At 43.9% G+C, this 19,548-nt stretch overlaps 1 pseudogene; it reads right to left on the reverse strand.

Moving 5' to 3' along the window:
• Positions 1-1,404: 1,404 nt before the first annotated feature.
• LOC124691039 lies at positions 1,405-3,941 on the reverse strand (annotated as a pseudogene).
• Between the last annotated feature and the right edge of the window lie 15,607 nt (positions 3,942-19,548).

Here is a 19,548-nt window from a genome sequence, read left to right on the forward strand (position 1 = left end):
CTTTACCCTTAGATCGTAAATTTAATCAAGTTATACGTTATAAAAATTATATTATTAGAAAATTTAGATATTTTATTTTTTAATGATATAATTTTTTGCATTGTATAATTAAATTATATAAGTTAAATTGGCGACTTAGTGATACGGGTAAGAGTAGTAAACTGACACGGAGGGAGTGCCTAACATTCCCATCGAGGCCATGGCAATGATCAGCCGTGCAGCAGTGCACTTCCACTGCTCCATGCCAACATTGAATTGCATCTGCATCCACTCCACACAGCTATCCTCACAAACACAAACGAATATCTGAATCTGGTTGCAGTGTTGCACACTTGCACAAGCTGAATCACGATGTCCATGGATCCACCCAGGCACGGTGTGACGCCTGGTGCACAGTCGGCCCTCCTCCTCCATTGCCGACTTGGACGATCCGGAAGGAATTTCAGCACAAGTGGGGAGCAAGCTGAAATGCAGTGAGCTCATGCCCACTACCACCAGATGATCCTGTGATGTGTTGCACTCACTCGGTACTACGTTGGTGTCACACAGAAGGCAGAACAGTCCGTCTTTCCTTTCGGGGCACTGTTACGGCGTCCATTTCAGGGTCCATCTATCTCCTGAACCAGTGGCCGAATGGATGGTTGAGCAGGAGCTAGTGAAAATTGACCTTTCGGATGACATGGAAAAGGCTGGATAAAGTTGCTTATACGGCACATAAATCTGAGTGCATACATACATGACAGACCACTCCTTTCTATATGTAGAAATAGCATATTTGACATTCACCTGTGACACAGGTTTGGTTTCCATTAAATCTTTGCATAAATGCCCAAACTGATATTTAAGTAAATCTTAGTGATCTTACATACCATTATTTTCTCAAGCTAGGGATGATCTAATAGTCAAGGTTTCAATATCTGAAGTGGCAACTGTGGATAGAGATTTTTTGTTAAGATCTTCAGAAAATCAAGTGGTTGACAAAGAGGGGAAAAGCTCATGTAATTCCAGGATGCAGGAAACGTGTATCTGTCGATCTCTTTTGCATGGGGTTGCTGTTACTGTCATACTACTATGAAACGTTCTGTAATTGGATCTCTCGTGTACCACTCACCCGCATTGTGCGCGCCACTGAAAATCGAGTAAGTGCAACCTCTTTCTTTTCCAATAAGTTGGACCTCTAGGATAATATATCTAAGCCTTCAGTGGATCCCAGATCAAAAGACATGTACCTGATTTGATATCACAAGTACTACTGCTCTCCTACTTCGTTAACAAGTTTCACATGTGGTGCCAAAGGGATCTATATTGCTCTACAAACAAGCAGCAAACTATGACACATGACACCTATATTTGCGGGAGCTGCGAGACGATCCACGAGACAAGGCATTGCTGCTTTCGCATCGCTTACCAGAACCTATCTTTGTTCACCGAGAGATAACCCGACATGACCTTTCCTCCGGTATTCCTCATCCCGTCGATGAGGTAGCACCAGGTTGATCCCAGGGCTCCAATGAAGAAATCTGCTTTGGTGGCCATGATGAAGTTGACGAGCGGGTTGTTCGTGCCAGTCTCGCGGCCAAGGCTAGCTTCGTATGCCGCCATGGTCATGTTGCCGTCTTGTCGCGTCACGTTCGTGAAGTAGAAGTTCCAGTTGGGGTAGATCTTAGCTCTGTCGATGACTTCCTGTATTTCAACAACATTAGAGTTGAGTTTTAGAGCAACTGCAGAAACAAGCATTGTGTTAACACCGAGTGGAGGATGTAAACTTGCCTGCATTTCTGTTGAGAGCCAGATATTCCTGAGACTCGGAAACTGTCTGCGGAGCCGGGCAGCCAGCTCCATGTATTTGTCGAAGCCAACCACTGTCATTTCACAAGCCTTGTCTCCCATCCTTACATGCATGCTGAGAAGAGGCCTGGGTATATATGGTTCATGCTCCGACCACACAAGACGTTCGATGGCAGATTCAGTTCTGCCGGTAATGTTATCCTGCAATAGTGACATCTTTTGATACCAAATCTAACTAAGGAAGCAACCAAAATAATCAAATTAGATGAAAGCTTTCGTAGCACAAACTTCGGGTGGATCACTCTGAACATTCTCAAGAACCAACTTTGCTGCCTGCATGCCGAATGCAGAATGCCTAGCCACATTCAGTACTCTGCACGTATACTCGGTCCGGAACCTCATCAGGTATCTTACTGCCTGCAGGGAAGTTTCAGGTATGGTGAGATTCAAAGAGACACTGGCCAGTTAGAATTTTACGCTGTTGAGTTTAACTTGAGCCGTGTTATAATCTGCATGTATTGCTAGCAGGGAACTGGACTTCATGTAGGCACCTGTGCAATCCACCATCTCCTATCCATTTTACGGTGACTTTTAATCAATCTCCCATGTATATCAGTTGTTGGTTGAATAAATTTCCAAGGTTCCCCCCCACATCCTGGAGAATAGCGATCGTAAAAAGAAAGTGAATTGATAGGAAAAACTCATACAGCTAAGTAGCATGGTGTTGCTATGATACATTTCATGGAGTTGATAATCACATTGTAATGGTACCTAGGTATTTTTCCGACCCATATTTGCTTGGAGGTGTAATTCTCATTCACTTTCACAGTATCATTATCCCAAGAGTCTTTATGTTGCATGAGCTCAAAAGCACACTTCCGGCAGTCTGAAGATGTTTCAGGAAAAAAGTAGCATGACCACCTAGATCTTGAGAGGCCTGAAAGAAAGCATCAAAATTCAGTTACACTGTGTACAAGATGAACAACTTGCAGTAGCACAACATATCTCAGATTATTGTAGCACCACCTTTGCAACCATCGTGGTCGGCTCGATTATAGTAGCTTGTCACCAGAATCCTTTTCTCTTTCATGGCAATGGCAAGGAGCCCTGACATTGCAGCGAGCTGCGCGCCGATACCAAATCCAGGGAGCCTCTCCCATTCCGCAACCAGAAACCGAAGGCTGGGATCGCTGCAGTTTGGAGGATGCTGATGAACCCATAGGTCTCTCTGCACTTGTCTGGTCAATGGATAGTTGTCTTCATCTGATCCTGCAACCTTTCAACAGGTTTTCATTGTAAATTCAAAGATAGATTTGTGTATCTGAAACACTAGTAACAAATAGAAATTCAGGCAAGTTTCACACACCCAAGGTGGATATGGTCTGTCAGACTTGGCACTTGTCCTGAAACGCATTGGCTCCCCATTTTCTGAACGATTCCTGTTGAACAGCTCAAGCCCAAGTGACCCTCTCCATAATGTCCAGGGAGGAAACGCGCCGTCGTCGCCGTAACCGTCGAACCCCCTGTGTTTGTCCGAATCACGTCTGCACTCCTCGAGATGAGGTGGATGCGGCGAGGCTGAACCATGGAGCACTCGATCACCGCCGGTGGCATTCAGTGAAGCGCCCCAAGCATTGTACAGCTGTATTACACTGGATGCGTCGCTGTTCTCGCTTGTTCCGGCTGCCCCTGCCTTTTGTTGCAGTAGAATTGTGCCATATGCTGCAGTAGCTCCATCTGCTCAAAAGCAGTTAAGCAGAGAGGGCATCAAAATAAATATATGCAATTCTGAGAAAAGCAAGTACCAAACACATGCCCATGCCAGGGTTGTAAAAATACAGGCGAGGGTGATAACAGTACAGTGCAGTAAAAATGCTCGTACGTGCAAGGATTACCATGTCGAGGCAATGATGAATTCCTCAGGATTGAGCGGCGCAACGGCGGATACACCGGTTGGATCAACGGGATTTGGATCACCGGAGGGAGAGCGGCGCCGAGGAGGTACACGGTGCAGACACCGCAGAGGAAGCCCAGCACCCATGTCTTGCAAGGAGCACTGGAGCAGAGCCCCCGGCCTGCAGAGCCCTCCTGGAGATGAGCCTCTCCAGGTTCTTGCCGCTGCTACCGCCATGGCCAGTGCTGCTGCTCAACATTCTGAACTAGGCCTACAAGGAAACCCGCCGACAGTGCCTGGTAGAATCAACAGAAGACAGATTCAGAAACACGCACGAAATTCAAGTGTGCGCATGGGATGACGAACAAATACACGGACAGAAACATGCAGACCGGAACTGTTCAATCCAAGAATTGGAGAGGGTGGACTGAGAGAGGAAGAAGAGACAAATACCACCAACTGCAGACCTCTATCTCTCCTCCTGACTCTCCCTGCTATGATTTTGTCCGTCTCAACGCGAGCGACACATTCGCAGCTCGCGGCCGGGAGAGCTGAGCGAAGGGACGGAAAGGCAGCAGGATCCTTGACCTGGATAGAGATTCTGAATTCATTTTCTGGGGAAGAAACGAGGCGCTAGCTGCTAGCTGCAGGTCTCGGTACTGGAATCACGCGACGAGTCTCGAGTCATAGAAAATGTGAAGTAAACTCGCGAGGAAGATTCGTGCGTCGTTACGATCCATAGTTTAAGTCCATAGTTTAAGTGCCAGTGGAGTAGTGTAGCAGAAGTATAGATGTAAATAAACGAATGCCCAGTTTTAGTTCATCTTGGTCAAATCTCTCTGTCCGAGTCTTAGCTCTTCATCTGTGCAACGGTGCAAAGCATCGAATGCCCAGTTGTTTTTTCCCCTTTTTTTCTGGAGACTGAAGAAGGTCATGCGTGAAGAGGCCGTGCTTTGCTTGCCTGGAGTTTTCTGTACTGTTGTTACACATACACGCGACTCGTGCCACCGTTAATTTCTTTTAATCAACAGGAAGAACCTCCCTGCTTCCATTAATTAAATCAACAAAACAAACATTTTGGCCTGAGGTTCAAGTTATTACAAAACTAGAGTTTGGACAGCAGTCGCTCCATAAGTATCTGAAACAAAATAAAAACTAGACGAAAGTACTGAAAATTAAACTCTAGAGGCTGAGTTTTCTGCAGCAGGCGACGATATTCTAGGAACCGTCTCCAGCGATCAACACCTGGGGGCTTCAACCTTGAGCAAGCTCGGGGGAAATGCAGTTCCACGCCTCCAGTGTTGAGGTGGGAGTAGACAATGTTCCAATCGTCACATTCTTCTTTGCAGTTGGGGAGGATGGGAAAAAATCCTGGCGAAGCAGCCTTTCATTTAGCCACTATGAATTCTGAAGGTTGCTGATAGCTCCTTCGATGCATGGTCGCAGATGCGATCGACGAGAGGGAGCATCGGGTTCTTGAAGATGATCTTCCACCTTCTGATCGAAAGCAGAATCATCCCAAGAATCTGGTGCAAATTAAGTCAAGGTTGCCCGTTAAAGATCATCTCCTTACGAAATTTCCAAGTACAACAAAGTGTGGCGGCACAGACAGAATTGAGGACTGCTTTTATCTGCAACCCAGAACTTGGCAATAGACAAATAATCCTACCCTAGTTGAATCTTTAAAAATTCAGAGACAATGTGCCAAATTTGCCTAGCCACAATGCATCGGAAGAAAAGATGATTCATACTTTCATCTTCAAAGAAGAAGATGCATCACATAGGTTTATTCATGTTTCTCTTAAGCAAATTATCTCTAGTCATGAGTTTGTCATGAGACAGTAACCAAAGGAACACATGCACTCTAGGGTGTATGATAAGTTGCCAAATAGCAGGAATGTGAATAGGAGTAACCCCACCAAATAATAGCATAAAGCGAGCTAGTAGAGTATTCCCCAGAAGTTTCATATTGCCAAATTAAAGAATCACACTCTTCTGAGTATGATATACTAGAGACATTCCCTTCCAGCTCATACCATTGCTGCAATAGAGGAACTCAGAAATTTCTTCTAAAAGTAAGCATTAGAGTAGAGCTATCCCAAATTTAGGCAATGGTTTTATTCTTTTCATTACAGATCACATATAACTCAAAAAACTGTACAGCTAAACGGGAGGTACAAAAACCAGATGTCCTCCCATACCGTAATTTTTCTGCTATCCCCAACCTTCCATCTATATCTAAATTTAACACTTTCAACAGCCCACATCACCCCTTTGGAAACCCAGTTGTGGAATACCTTTTTATCCAGAATCCAAGGAGATAGAGGTTAACACTAGCTAAGTCTGGAATATCCAGCCCTCCAAATTTTTTTGCTAAATGGAGTGTCCTATGCCCTTCAAAATCATTCCACAAGCAATTGGCCACTTGGGTGTTTATGAGATCTAAGGCCCACTCGGGGAATTTGACAAAGGAGAGCAGATAAACAGGAATGCTATCAAGACATGCTTTCATGAGGATTATCATGGTAGCATAGGAGAGTAATTTACCCCTACAACATGAAATTCTCTTCAAAATGTTATATATTAAGGGGTTGGATGTCTTCTCTCCCGAGCTTATTATAGTGTGAAGAGTGATATCTAAATATTTAATTGGGAATTTGCCAACAGCACACCCAATGATGTTGACATATGTGTCTAATTCATCCTCCTCGACACAATTAGGGATAAGTTCACTTTTGTCATAGTTAATTCTCATCCCTAAGACCTGTTCAAAATAAATAAGCACCATTTTTAAGTTGGATGCTAATTGAGGATTTTTCTCAGAAATCAGGATAGTGTCATATGAATATTGAAGACAGATAATCCTTCATGGGCAAAGGTTAGAGCAGATCCCTCTAATAAGGTTTGCATTGGATGCTTTAATCAACATCCTTGTTAAAACATCAACTACTAGATTTGAAAAGAAAAGACGAGAGAGGTTCTCCCCTGTCTAAGGCCTTTGCTAGTAATGAAATAGCTTCCAATGACATTATTAAGCTTGACTCCAATAGAGTCATTTGTAGTAATAGCCTTAATCCAGGAGATTACTTTAGGACATAAGCCTCTTTTTTTGAGGATGTCTAACATGAAGTCTATATTAACTTTATCAAAAGCTTTTTCATAATCTAACTTGAGAACAAGGAAAAAAATTCTCATGCACAATAGAATGCAACACTTCATGAGCCGTAACCACACTCTCCAAAATGAAAACACCCTTAATAGAAGCAAAATGATTAATGGAAGTGATGACACCCTTGATGAGAGCAAGCCTACTAGTCAGGACTTTGGTAAAAATCTTAAAACAACAATTAAGTAGACTGATAGGCCTAAATTTCTTCATAGTACTAGCATTAGGTTACTTAGTGATCAGGGTTAAGATTGCAAAATTAAGTCTGAAGATGTCAAGCTTTCCATCATGGAAATTCTATAAACATTGCCATAAGATCATCTTTTAACATGTCCCAGAAATGCTGGAAAAGAGAAAAGTTAGCCCATCAGGGCCTAGGGCTCCATCTGAGTAGGAGTCAAAAATAGCCTTCTTGACTTCCTCTTCAAAGAAACGAGCCTCCAAATCTATGTTTTGAGCATGAGTGACACACTTAGAACTAGAAAAAAAATCTTCTGCTAGTCTACAACCAGAAGGATCATCATTTTTAAATGGGTTTTTATAGAAGGGTGTTGCTAGATCAAGCATTTCAGCATCATTTGTGATGGGCCCATCAAGTCCATCAAGAGAGTGAACAAGAATTTTCCTTCTTCTCTGATTTGCAACAGAATGAAAATATGCAGTATTCATATCACCTTCTTTAATATACATATCCCTAGACCTCTGCTTGGCCTTGATTTCCTCCTTCAACTAGAGGTTATGCATTTTAGCATAGATGTTCTTTAACCTAGCCTTTTCTAAAGGAGACAGCTCCTTTGTTTCAGCTTTGATGTCTAAGGAATCATATTCCTCCATGAGGTCTTTTTAAAGATTTATGCACTCAAATTCTATATTTTTGCTCTAACCCTTCGACCATTTCCTAAACCTCCTAACCTTTTTCCTGCCAGAAATCAATTGAGGAGCCTTCTTTAACTGGCTTTGCCCAATTTTGTCTGGCAAGAGTTTTAAACTCATCCCTCATAAGCCACATTTCTAAAATCTATAAATGGGAGATTTGGGAGTAGAATCACAACTAGAAATCCACGGAACTGGGATGTGATCACTACCAAGCTTAGGAAGAGCTTTAATAGAGGCCAAAGGGATGCCACCATTAATTTCTAACTTCTATAGAAGTTTGTTCATGTCCTCTGCAGCTCTAAAAAATGACGATCTCTTCCAACATATTCCTCAAGTTGCCACGCCGGAGATGAATGAAAATCTGAATTGGCATTATACCGGGAAGAAATAAAGGAGGCAGTGGATTCCATGGGTAATGTGAAAGCTTTGGGACCTGATGCTGATGGTATGTCAGCTGTATTTTGTAAGAAATTTTGGCAAGTGTTGGGAGCAAAAATCCAAGAAGAGGTACTTGCGGTGTTGAATGGAGGCATGATGCCGGATGGGTGGAACGAAGCGAACATTGTTCTGATTCCGGAGTTAAAAAATCCAAATAGGTTAACAAAGTATAGAACAATAAGCCTATGTAATGTTCTGTACAAGTTGATTTCAAAAGTATGAGCAAACCGTTTGAAGGAAATCCTACTAGCGATTATATCACCAACGTAGTACGCCGAATGATAATAGACCTAACGGATTGGTAGCGATCAAACTAGATATTATGAGCAAAGCCCACGATCAGGTCGAGTAGAACTTTTTGCGGAAAATGATGAAGAGCATGGGCTTCATGCCAGAGTGGATTCATGTGATCATGCCATGTGTTAGATCTGTATCTAGTGAAGGTAAAGCTGGACTATCGGAACCTTTCTTTACTAGAACAAGGCATACCACAGGGGGACTCCCTATCGCCATATCTATTCATTATACGTGCGGATGTATTTCAGTATTGCTAAGAAGGGTAGAAGCTGAAGTTCCATTGAGGGAGTGAAAATATGTGCTGAAGTTCCTCGAGTAAACCACTTGTTCTTCGTCAGCAATTCGCTGATTGTGACGAAGACCACAACTCGAAGTGCGAGGAAGCCGCGGGAGATCCTTGTGTGATTGTATGTTAATAGAAAAAGCTCAACAACATGTATAAAAGTTGAAGTCCATAACAAGCCTTATCTCTCGAAAAGAGAGAAGTATTGATTTTTCATGGAAAGGTGTCATTCTTGAGTGCATGTCTTCATGCATAAATTGGTGAAATTCACACATGCGAGAATAGTGTTTTTGTCCACCGATGTTATTATTCATTTGTTTCAAAAAAAAAATGTAACGATTACATGTCAATCAATATTCTGTAGAATTTTGTGGTAATTTTAAGATAGTATCTTCTTTCCTCTTATTTTTCTTTAAAACACAATTGAAACTTTGCAATGTCATTAGTGTACAACCCGATAGATCCCGTAAATAATAGGATGAATCAGGTAGGAGCGGCGGTGATGGGGTCATATTATGTACGCATGGATTCTAAAGTTATTTAACAGTCATGTATTTGAATGGACATTCAGCTTTTTTTTCAAGGAAAACTCTTAACGTGATAAGCTACTCTCAAACAACCAGAAAAACCAGAAAAACTTTTAGGGCGCGTTTGGTAGGCTGCATGCCCCTTGGCTCGTATCGGCTCAGCTTTTTTCGCCCCGTTTGATTTCCTAGTCGACGCCGCGTTCTTGCAGGAACCGGTTCTCAAAGCACCCTCGGGCCAGGCCCTGGAGGAACTCCCGGTTTGGCCGTTTCTAGCGAGCCACTCCCGTTTCCGCAGAAGTTGGAGAACGCGGCGTCCTCGCAGAGCCACCACGGGAGATGGCGGGAGCACGCGCGGGATGGCGAAATCTTGGCGCCATGATTTCGGTCAACGCGCTTGAATTTTCGCCACCGTATATAGGGGCCGCTCTCTCACCGGCAAATCCAAATTCCCCATTTCCCCGCATTTCGAGCTCATCCAGCATCCCCGATCTAGCGACATGGCCGGTTCTAACTCACCCGCACGGTCGGCGAGGCTTGCGGCTGTGGCGGCGGCTAGTGGCCGCGGAGGATGGTCATCTTCTGCGTGTGCGTCGATGACTTTGGTTGTGGTAAGCTTCTGCAAACCCTAGCCTTAGATCTAGATCTTATGGGTACACATGTTTGAACGAATCCATTGTAGGACATTCCTTCGTCGCCGGTGGAGGTTGTGGAGGTTTTCCAGGTTCCATCTGACTCTACGACGGGGACGGTGGTGCTGCCTGCATCTTCCACTGGGACGGTGGTGCTGGCTGCATCTCCGTCAGGATCCCCTGCTTCCCTTACCTCGCTGCTCCGTGTGGCTCCTTTAACTGTAAGGCCGATCTTACCTACTGATACGTCTCCGACGTATCGATAATTTCTTATGTTCTATGCCATATTATTGATGATACCTACATGTTTTATGCACACTTTATGTCATATTCGTGCATTTTCTGGAACTAACCTATTAACAAGATGCCGAAGTGCCGCTTCTCGTTTTCTGCTGTTTTTGGTTTCAGAAATCCTAGTAACGAAATATTCTCGGAATTGGACGAAACGAAGACCCGGGGGCCTATTTTGCCACGAACCTTCCGGAAGACCGAAGAGCATACGAAGTGGGGCCACGAGGTGGCGACACCACAAGGCGGCGCGGCCAAGGGGGCCCGCGCCGCCCTATGGTGTGGGCCCCTCGTCGGGCCCCCGACTCGCCCTTCCGCCTACTTAAAGCCTCCGTCGCGAAACCCCCGATGCGAAAAACCACGATACGGAAAACCTTGCCGAGACGCCGCCGCCGCCGATCCCATCTCGGGGGATTCTCGGAGATCTCCTCCGGCACCCTGCCGGAGAGGGGATTCATCTCCCGGAGGACTCTACACCGCCATGGTCGCCTCCGGAGTGATGAGTGAGTAGTTCACCCCTGGACTATGGGTCCATAGCGGTAGCTAGATGGTTGTCTTCTCCTCATTGTGCTTCATCGTTGGATCTTGTGAGCTGCCTAACATGATCAAGATCATCTATCCGTAATACTCTATGTTGTGTTTGTCGGGATCCGATGGATAGAGAATACCATGTTATGTTAATTATCAAGTTATTTCATATGTGTTGTTTATGATCTTGCATGCTCTCCGTTATTAGTAGAGGCTCTGGCCAAGTTGATGCTAGTAACTCCAAGAGGGAGTATTTATGCTCGATAGTGGGTTCATGCCTGCATTGACACCTGGGGGAGTGACGAAACCCCTAAGGTTGTGTTGTGCTGTTGCCACTAGGGATAAAACATTGATGCTATGTCCGAGGATGTAGTTATTGATTACATTACGCACCATACTTAATGCAGTTGTCTGTTGCTTTGCAACTTAATACTGGAAGGGGTTCGGACGATTAGCTGAAGGTGGACTTTTTAGGCATAGATGCAGTTGGATGGCGGTCTATGTACTTTGTCGTAATGCCCAATTAAATCTCACTATACTTATCATATCATGTATGTGCATTATTATGCCCTCTCTATTTGTCAATTGCCCGACTGTAATTTGTTCACCCAACATGCTTTTATATTATGGGAGAGACACCTCTAGTGAACTGTGGACCCCGGTCCATTCTTTTAATACTTGAAATACAAATCTGCTTGCAATACTTGTTTTATCGTTTTCTCTCGCAAACAATCATCTTCCACACAATACGGTTAATCCTTTGTTACAGCAAGCCGGTGAGATTGACAACCTCACTGTTTCGTTGGGGCAAAGTACTTTGGTTGTGTTGTGCGAGGTTCCACGTTGGCGTCGGAATCTCCGGTGTTGCGCCGCACTACATCCCGCCGCCATCAACCTTCAACGTGCTTCTTGACTCCCTACTTGGTTCGATTAAACCTTGGTTTCTTATCGAGGAAACTTGCCGCTGTGCGCATCACACCTTCCTCTTGGGGTTCCCAACGGACGTGTCAACTACACGCATCAAGCAAATTTATGGCGCCGTTGCCGGGGAGATCAAGACACGCTGCAAGGGGAGTCTCCACTTCCCAATCTCTTTACTTTGTTTTTGTCTTGCTTTATTTTATTTACTACTTTGTTTGCTGCATTATATCAAAACACAAAAAAATTAGTTGCTAGTTTTACTTTATTTACTGTCTTGTTTGCCATATCAAAAACACAAAAAAATTAGTTACTTGCATTTACTTTACTTGATTCATCATGTTTCATTTTAATTTTACCGCAAAAAACATACCGGTAGGACAAGGGTCTATAATTCGGAGGAACAATATAGAAGAATTTTTCACCCATGTTAGTACTGTTGAAGATTTTGAAGATAGGCACTTGGTAGAACTTGCTCCTACTTATGAAATTGCTGCTGCTTGCTTTAGTTCGCCTTGTTGGAAACTAAATTTGTTAATCTCAATCCTATAATCCAACACATGTTTCTTACACTTGGTGATTTGGAAGAGGGGAAAAGAAAGATTTTCTTTTAGAAACCCTTCTTAGAGAATTTGGTGGTCTAGCAAGAGAGGCTAGAAAGGTCTTCGCTAAATTTAATATGCTTGGTTCTCATACTAATTTTGTTGGTCTCCTTGAAAAAATGGATATGGATAGGATAAGGTACACTTATAATGCTAATGATGGTGGGGAGATCAAAGCACCAATACCATGTAAACTCCTAGCTATGAATGATGCACTAGAAAATAACTATGCTTGGCTTGTTCTCGAAAATTTGTTTGATGAGAGTAGCAAGCCCAAGACTAATGAAAAGGGAGCCTCCGAAACTTACATAGATAATATACAATGCATGGTTGAGAAAACTCCCAACACCCCTGGTTATGATGTTGATGTTTCATCTCTCGATGTTACTTGAGTTACACTTTACGCGCCTAGCTGAAAGGCGTTAAAGAAAGCGCTTATGGGAGACAACCCATGTTTTTACTCCAGTATTTTTGTTTTATATTTGTGTCTTGGAAGTTGTTTACTACTGTAGCAACCTCTCCTTATCTTAGTTTTATGTTTTGTTGTGCCAAGTAAAGTCTTTGATAGTAAAGGAAATACTAGATTTGGATTACTGCGCAGAAACAGATTTCTTTGCTGTCACGAATCTGGGTCTAATTCTCTCTAGGTAACTCAGAAAATTAAGCCAATTTACGTGAGTGATCCTCAGATATGTACGCAACTTTCATTCAATTTGGGCATTTTAATTTGAGCAAGTCTGGTGCCCTAATAAAATCCATCTTTACGGACTGTTCTGTTTTGACAGATTCTGCCTTTTGTTTCGCATTGCCTCTTTTGCTATGTTGGATGAATTTCTTTGATCCATTAATGTCCAGTAGCCTTATGCAATGTCCAGAAGTGTTAAGAATGATTGTGTCACCTCTGAACATGTTAATTTTTATTGTGCACTAACCCTCTAATGAGTTGTTTCGAGTTTGGTGTGGAGGAAGTTTTCAAGGATCAAGAGAGGAGTATGATACAATATGATCAAGGAGAGTGAAAGCTCTAAGCTTGGGGATGCCCCGGTGGTTCACCCCTGCATATTCAAAGAAGACTCAAGCGTCTAAGCTTGGGGATGCCCAAGGCATCCCCTTCTTCATCGACAACATTATCGGGTTCCTCCCCCGAAACTATATTTTTATTCCGTCACATCTTATGTACTTTGCTTGGAGCGTCGGTTTGTTTTTGTTTTTGTTTTGTTTGAATAAAATGGATCCTAGCATTCACTTTGTGGGAGAGAGACACGCTCCGCTGTAGCATATGGACAAATATGTCCTTAGGCTCTACTCATAGTATTCATGGCGAAGTTTCTTCTTCGTTAAATTGTTATATGGTTGGAATTGGAAAATACTACATGTAGTAATTCTAAAATGTCTTGGATAATTTGATACTTGGCAATTGTTGTGCTCATGTTTAAGCTCTTGCATCATATACTTTGCACCCATTAATGAAGAAATACTTAGAGCTTGCTAATTTGGTTTGCATATTTGGTTTCTCTAGAGTCTAGATAATATCTAGTATTGAGTTTTGAACAACAAGGAAGACGGTATGGAGTCTTATAATGTTTACAATATGTCTTTTATGTGAGTTTTGCTGTACTCGTTCATCCTTGTGTTTGTTTCAAATAACCTTGCTAGCCTAAACCTTGTATCGAGAGGGAATACTTCTCATGCATCCAAAATACTTGAGCCAACCACTATGCCATTTGTGTCCACCATACCTACCTACTACATGGTATTTATCCACCATTCCAAAGTAAATTGCTTGAGTGCTACCTTTAAAATTCCATCATTCACCTTTGCAATATATAGCTCATGGGACAAATAGCTTAAAAACTATTGTGGTATTGAATATGTACTTATGCACTTTATCTCTTATTAAGTTGCTTGTTGTGCGATAACCATGCTTACGGGGACGCCATCAACTATTCTTTGTTGAATATCATGTGAGTTGCTATGCATGTCCGTCTTGTCCGAAGTAAGAGAGATCTACCACCTTCATGGTTGGAGCATGCATATTGTTAGAGAAGAACTTTGGGCCGCTAACTAAAGCCATGATTCATGGTGGAAGTTTCAGTTTGGACATATATCCTCAATCTCATATGAGAATAATAATTGTTGCCACATGCTTATGCATTAAAGAGGAGTCCATTATCCGTTGTCCATGTTGTCCCGGTATGGATGTCTAAGTTGAGAATAATCAAAAGCGAGAAATCCAAAATGCGAGCTTTCTCCTTAGACCTTTGTACGGGCGGCATGGAGGTACCCCATTGTGACACTTGGTTAAAACATGTGCATTGCAAAGATCCGGTAGTCCAAGCTAATTAGGACAAGGTGCGGGCACTATTAGTATACTATGCATGAGGCTTGCAACTTGTAAGATATAACTTTCATAACTCATATGCTTTATTACTACCGTTGACAAAATTGTTTCATGTTTTCAAAATAAAAGCTCTAGCACAAATATAGCAATCGATGCTTTCCTCTTTGAAGGACCATTCTCTTTACTTTTATGTTGAGTCAGTTCACCTATTTCTCTCCACCTCAAGAAGCAAACACTTGTGTGAACTGTGCATTGATTCCTAAATACTAGCATATTGCACTTGTTATATTACTCTATGTTGACAATTATCCATGAGATATACATGTTACAAGTTGAAAGCAACCGCTGAAACTTAATCTTCCTTTGTGTTGCTTCAATACCTTTACTTTGATTTATTGCTTTATGAGTTAACTCTTATGCAAGACTTATTAATACTTGTCTTGAAGTACTATTCATGAAAAGCCTTTGCTTTATGATTCACTTGTTTACTCATGTCATTACCGTTGTTTTGATCACTGCATTCACTACATATGTTTACATATAGTATGATCAAGGTTATGATGGCATATCACTTCAGAAATTATCTTTGTTATCGTTTTACTCGCTCGGGACGAGCGGAACTAAGCTTGGGGATGCTTGATACGTCTCCGACGTATCGATAATTTCTTATGTTCTATGCCATATTATTGATGATACCTACATGTTTTATGCACACTTTATGCCATATTCGTGCATTTTCTGGAACTAACCTATTAACAAGATGCCGAAGTGCCAGTTCTCGTTTTCTCGCTGTTTTTGGTTTCGTAAATCCTAGTAACGAAATATTCTCGGAATTGGACGAAACGAAGACCCGGGGGCCTATTTTGCCACGAACCTTCCGGAAGACCGAAGAGCATACGAAGTGGGGCCACGAGGTGGCGACACCACAAGGCGGCGCGGCCAAGGGGGCCCGCGCCGCCCTATGGTGTGGGCCCCTCGTCGGGCCCCGACTCGCCCTTCCGCCTACTTAAAGCCTCCGTCGCGAAACCCACGATGCGACAAACCACGATACGGAAAACCTATGCGAGACGCCGCCGCCGCCGCCGATCCCATCTCGGGGGATTCCGGAGATCTCCTCCGGCACCCCGCCGGAGAGGGGATTCATCTCCCGGAGGACTCTACACCGCCATGGTCGCCTCCAGGAGTGATGAGTGAGTAGTTCACCCCTGGACTATGGGTCCATAGCAGTAGCTAGATGGTTGTCTTCTCCTCATTGTGCTTCATCGTTGGATCTTGTGAGCTGCCTAACATGATCAAGATCATCTATCTGTAATACTCTATGTTGTGTTTGTCGCGATCCGATGGATAGAGAATACCATGTTATGTTAATTATCAAGTTATTTCATATGTGTTGTTTATGATCTTGCATGCTCTCCGTTATTAGTAGAGGCCCTGGCCAAGTTGATGCTAGTAACTCCAAGAGGGAGTATTTATGCTCGATAGTGGGTTCATGCCTGCATTGACACCTGGGGGAGTGACAGAAACCCCTAAGGTTGTGTTGTCGCTGTTGCCACTAGGGATAAAACATTGATGCTATGTCCGAGGATGTAGTTATTGATTACATTACGCACCATACTTAATGCAATTGTCTGTTGCTTTGCAACTTAATACCGGAAGGGGTTCGGACGATAACTCTGAAGGTGGACTTTTTAGGCATAGATGCAGTTGGATGGCGGTCTATGTACTTTGTCGTAATGCCCAATTAAATCTCACTATACTTATCATATCATGTATGTGCATTGTTATGCCCTCTCTATTTGTCAATTGCCCGACTTGTAATTTGTTCACCCAACATGCTTTTATCTTATGGGAGAGACACCTCTAGTGAACCTGTGGACCCCGGTCCATTCTTTTAATACTTGAAATACAAATCTGTTGCAATACTTGTTTTATCGTTTTCTCTCGCAAACAATCATCTTCCACACAATACGGTTAATCCTTTGTTACAGACAAGCCGGTGAGATTGACAACCTCATCTGTTTCGTTGGGGCAAAGTACTTTGGTTGTGTTGTGCAGGTTCCACGTTGGCGCCGGAATCTCCGGTGTTGCGCCGCACTACATCCCGCCGCCATCAACCTTCAACGTGCTTCTTGACTCCTACTGGTTCGATTAAACCTTGGTTTCTTACTGAGGGAAACTTGCCGCTGTGCGCATCACACCTTCCTCTTGGGGTTCCCAACGGACGTGTCAACTACACGCATCACCTACCTCGTTGTTCTTTGATGTGGTACTGGTAGTTCATAGATCTGCTAGTGCTTAAGGATTTCCATTTTGTAGTTCATTGATTTGGTAGTGCTTACGGGTTTCCATTTGGTAGTTCATTGATCTGGTAGTGTTTATCATGTAGGCGATCATACCTTTGGGCTCCCCTGATCTGTCTGCGGCAAGTGTGAATGCTCAGCCATCTCTGATAGCAAGAAAACCAGCCATGGTTTGAAAACCTGAGCTATCAGAGTTTGTGCTAAATCGGTTGGTTCAGCTCGTCCGTAGCGGCATCTACTTCAACATGGGATTCAAGGAGGAGCAGATGAAGAAGGTAGCCGCGGATGTTCTTGCATTCGTCGGGGTACATGTCACCACTCTTCAGCTGTACAACCACATCAGAAACTGGAGGACGAAGTGGAGCGTCATCACGAAGATGAAATCCGATCGCATTCTGGTGATGAAGGAGCGGCTGACGAGTACATCCTGGTACGAATCCTCATTGAGCTCCTGCATAGATCTCAAAGTATATACATGTCAATGTTGTGTATGCTTACATGTGTTCCTTGTCGATTGCAGCGGTACCCGAAGCACCGTCATTACATCGGCACTTCGATCAGCAACTACGCTCAGATGAAGACGATCTTCACTCCCCGGTTCGTCTGCAAGGCGCAGCTGTTCCAGCCTAACTTGCTGGTCAGGGCTATCGACTTCATTGCAGACAATGAAGCTGAGTATGCCATCTACCGTAAGATGCAGCCACCGGAGAGGACGAGCTGGCTTAGGACCTGGCTCCGCAACCAGTTTCCTGCTTAGTGCTTCTGCTTCCTTCGTCATGATCCGCTGATTTTGGGAGGTGATCTTGTATCCCTCCATTAGCTAGGACTTGCTACAACCTGATCTCCGGTTTGTAATGATGAACTTGTTCGAGGTGGTATATACTAACCCCTCGTGACGAACTGTGATGCATCACGAAGTAGTTGCTTCGTTCGTGATGCATCGCTCACTAAATAGTAGTTGTTGTGTATTACCAGCATCTTTTCTGATTAACTGAATCTCATGTGTGATGTTATTCAGTACTGGGTGTTACCTCACCACTCAAAGTGAAAGGGTTACCACAGCACTGAGCTATGTGCAACCAAATAGGCTGTGGGCTACACAACCTGGGAAGAATGGGCTGGAAACCGAAATCGTTAAAAAAAGGCCGACCTTCGCGAAGGGATGGCAACTCGCTCCGCACGCGACAAGTGGTGCGCTGTGGTGCCAGAAAATTCCTGGGAAGTGGTCCATAGATTTGTTTTTTCAAAATGAAATATCTTGAAAACCATAAGTCCAAATTGCGAACCGTTTTCACTTTTGAGATCCTTGCGTCGAGATCTTCAAAACTAGATCCCATGTTGATAGGTTTGGAGATACTTTTTTTTCGTACTTCCAATAATATTATGATTGTACCTGTGGTGTGTACCTAACTGTACTCGTGTTTCAACTGATAAGTACTCATGTTTTTAGTGTATTTGGTGTAATTTTTCCCTTTACTCGCTAACTGTACTCGCCCGTGTGCGTGACTGTACCTGTACTTACGCGCGACTGTACCTGCTCGTGTGCGCCACTGTACTTCTGTACATGTACTTGCTCGTGTTCACGACTGTACCTGCTCGTATGCGCGTTTGTACTTGCTCGTGTGTGTGACTGTACTTATACTTATGCGCGACTGTACCTGCTCGTGTGTGCCACTGTACTTCTGTGCATGTACTTGCTCGTGTTCACGACTGTACCTGCTCATATGCGCATGTGTACCTGCTCGTGTGCGTGACTGTACTTACGCACCTGCTCGCGTGCGCCACTGTACTTCTGTACATGTACTTGCTCATGTTTACGACTGTACCTGATCGTATGCGTGTTTGTACCTACTCGTATACACGTTTGTACCTACTCGCAAGATAGTTTTGATCAATCAATTCACGTACTCGCACGGAGACGCTGTACGCGCGGCCGTACTCGCGCGGAAGGAGTGGCGTACTCGCGCGCGGCGTTGTACGCGCGGCCGGGAAGGAGCACCACCCGTGGCAAGCGTCGGAACGCGCGGAGTGCTACCACGCACAAGATGGACCTTCCTAAAGGTTTCCCTTTTTCTAGTCATGGGCAACCAAATAATGGGGCCTGGGTTTCTTCTCCGACGCGCAAAAAGGCTGACAGGCTACCAAACGACCGGCCGAAAGTGGACCATGGCCTGTTCGCAACGCGCAATGCCCCCCATATCGCTGGCGCAGGCATGCAACAAATCGGTCCAGGCAGCCAAACGCGCCCTTATCTTCTGTTGGCTGACTGTACAACCGGCCTCTTCCTCTCCTGCACTCACTTGGTCAACGGTACATCTCATAAAACCCAATTCCGGCGAGGACCCCATCTGCAACACACCCAGCAGCACGCCACACCAGCTTCCCATCGCGCAGCCGCTACTCATCTCGCTGGCCGCCGAGGCTGCTCCTCCGGCTCCAACGGATTTGTTGCCAGCGACCTCAAATTAGACACGGTGGTGTCTCCATGAATTTGGTACAGAAATTTGTAACAATGTTACATACGGGTTCTCGTATAATATTGGATATATTAGACTAAAATGTTAGATGTATTTCAGAAAAATGTGGTATAACAATGTCGCATTTTTTTAATATGTTATATACGCCGAGCGTATGTATGTATGATACAGCCGCGGAAACCAGCTTCCCAAGCAT

This window comes from Lolium rigidum, chromosome 2, assembly GCF_022539505.1.
Source record: "Lolium rigidum isolate FL_2022 chromosome 2, APGP_CSIRO_Lrig_0.1, whole genome shotgun sequence".
Classification (NCBI taxonomy): Eukaryota; Viridiplantae; Streptophyta; class Magnoliopsida; order Poales; family Poaceae; genus Lolium; species Lolium rigidum.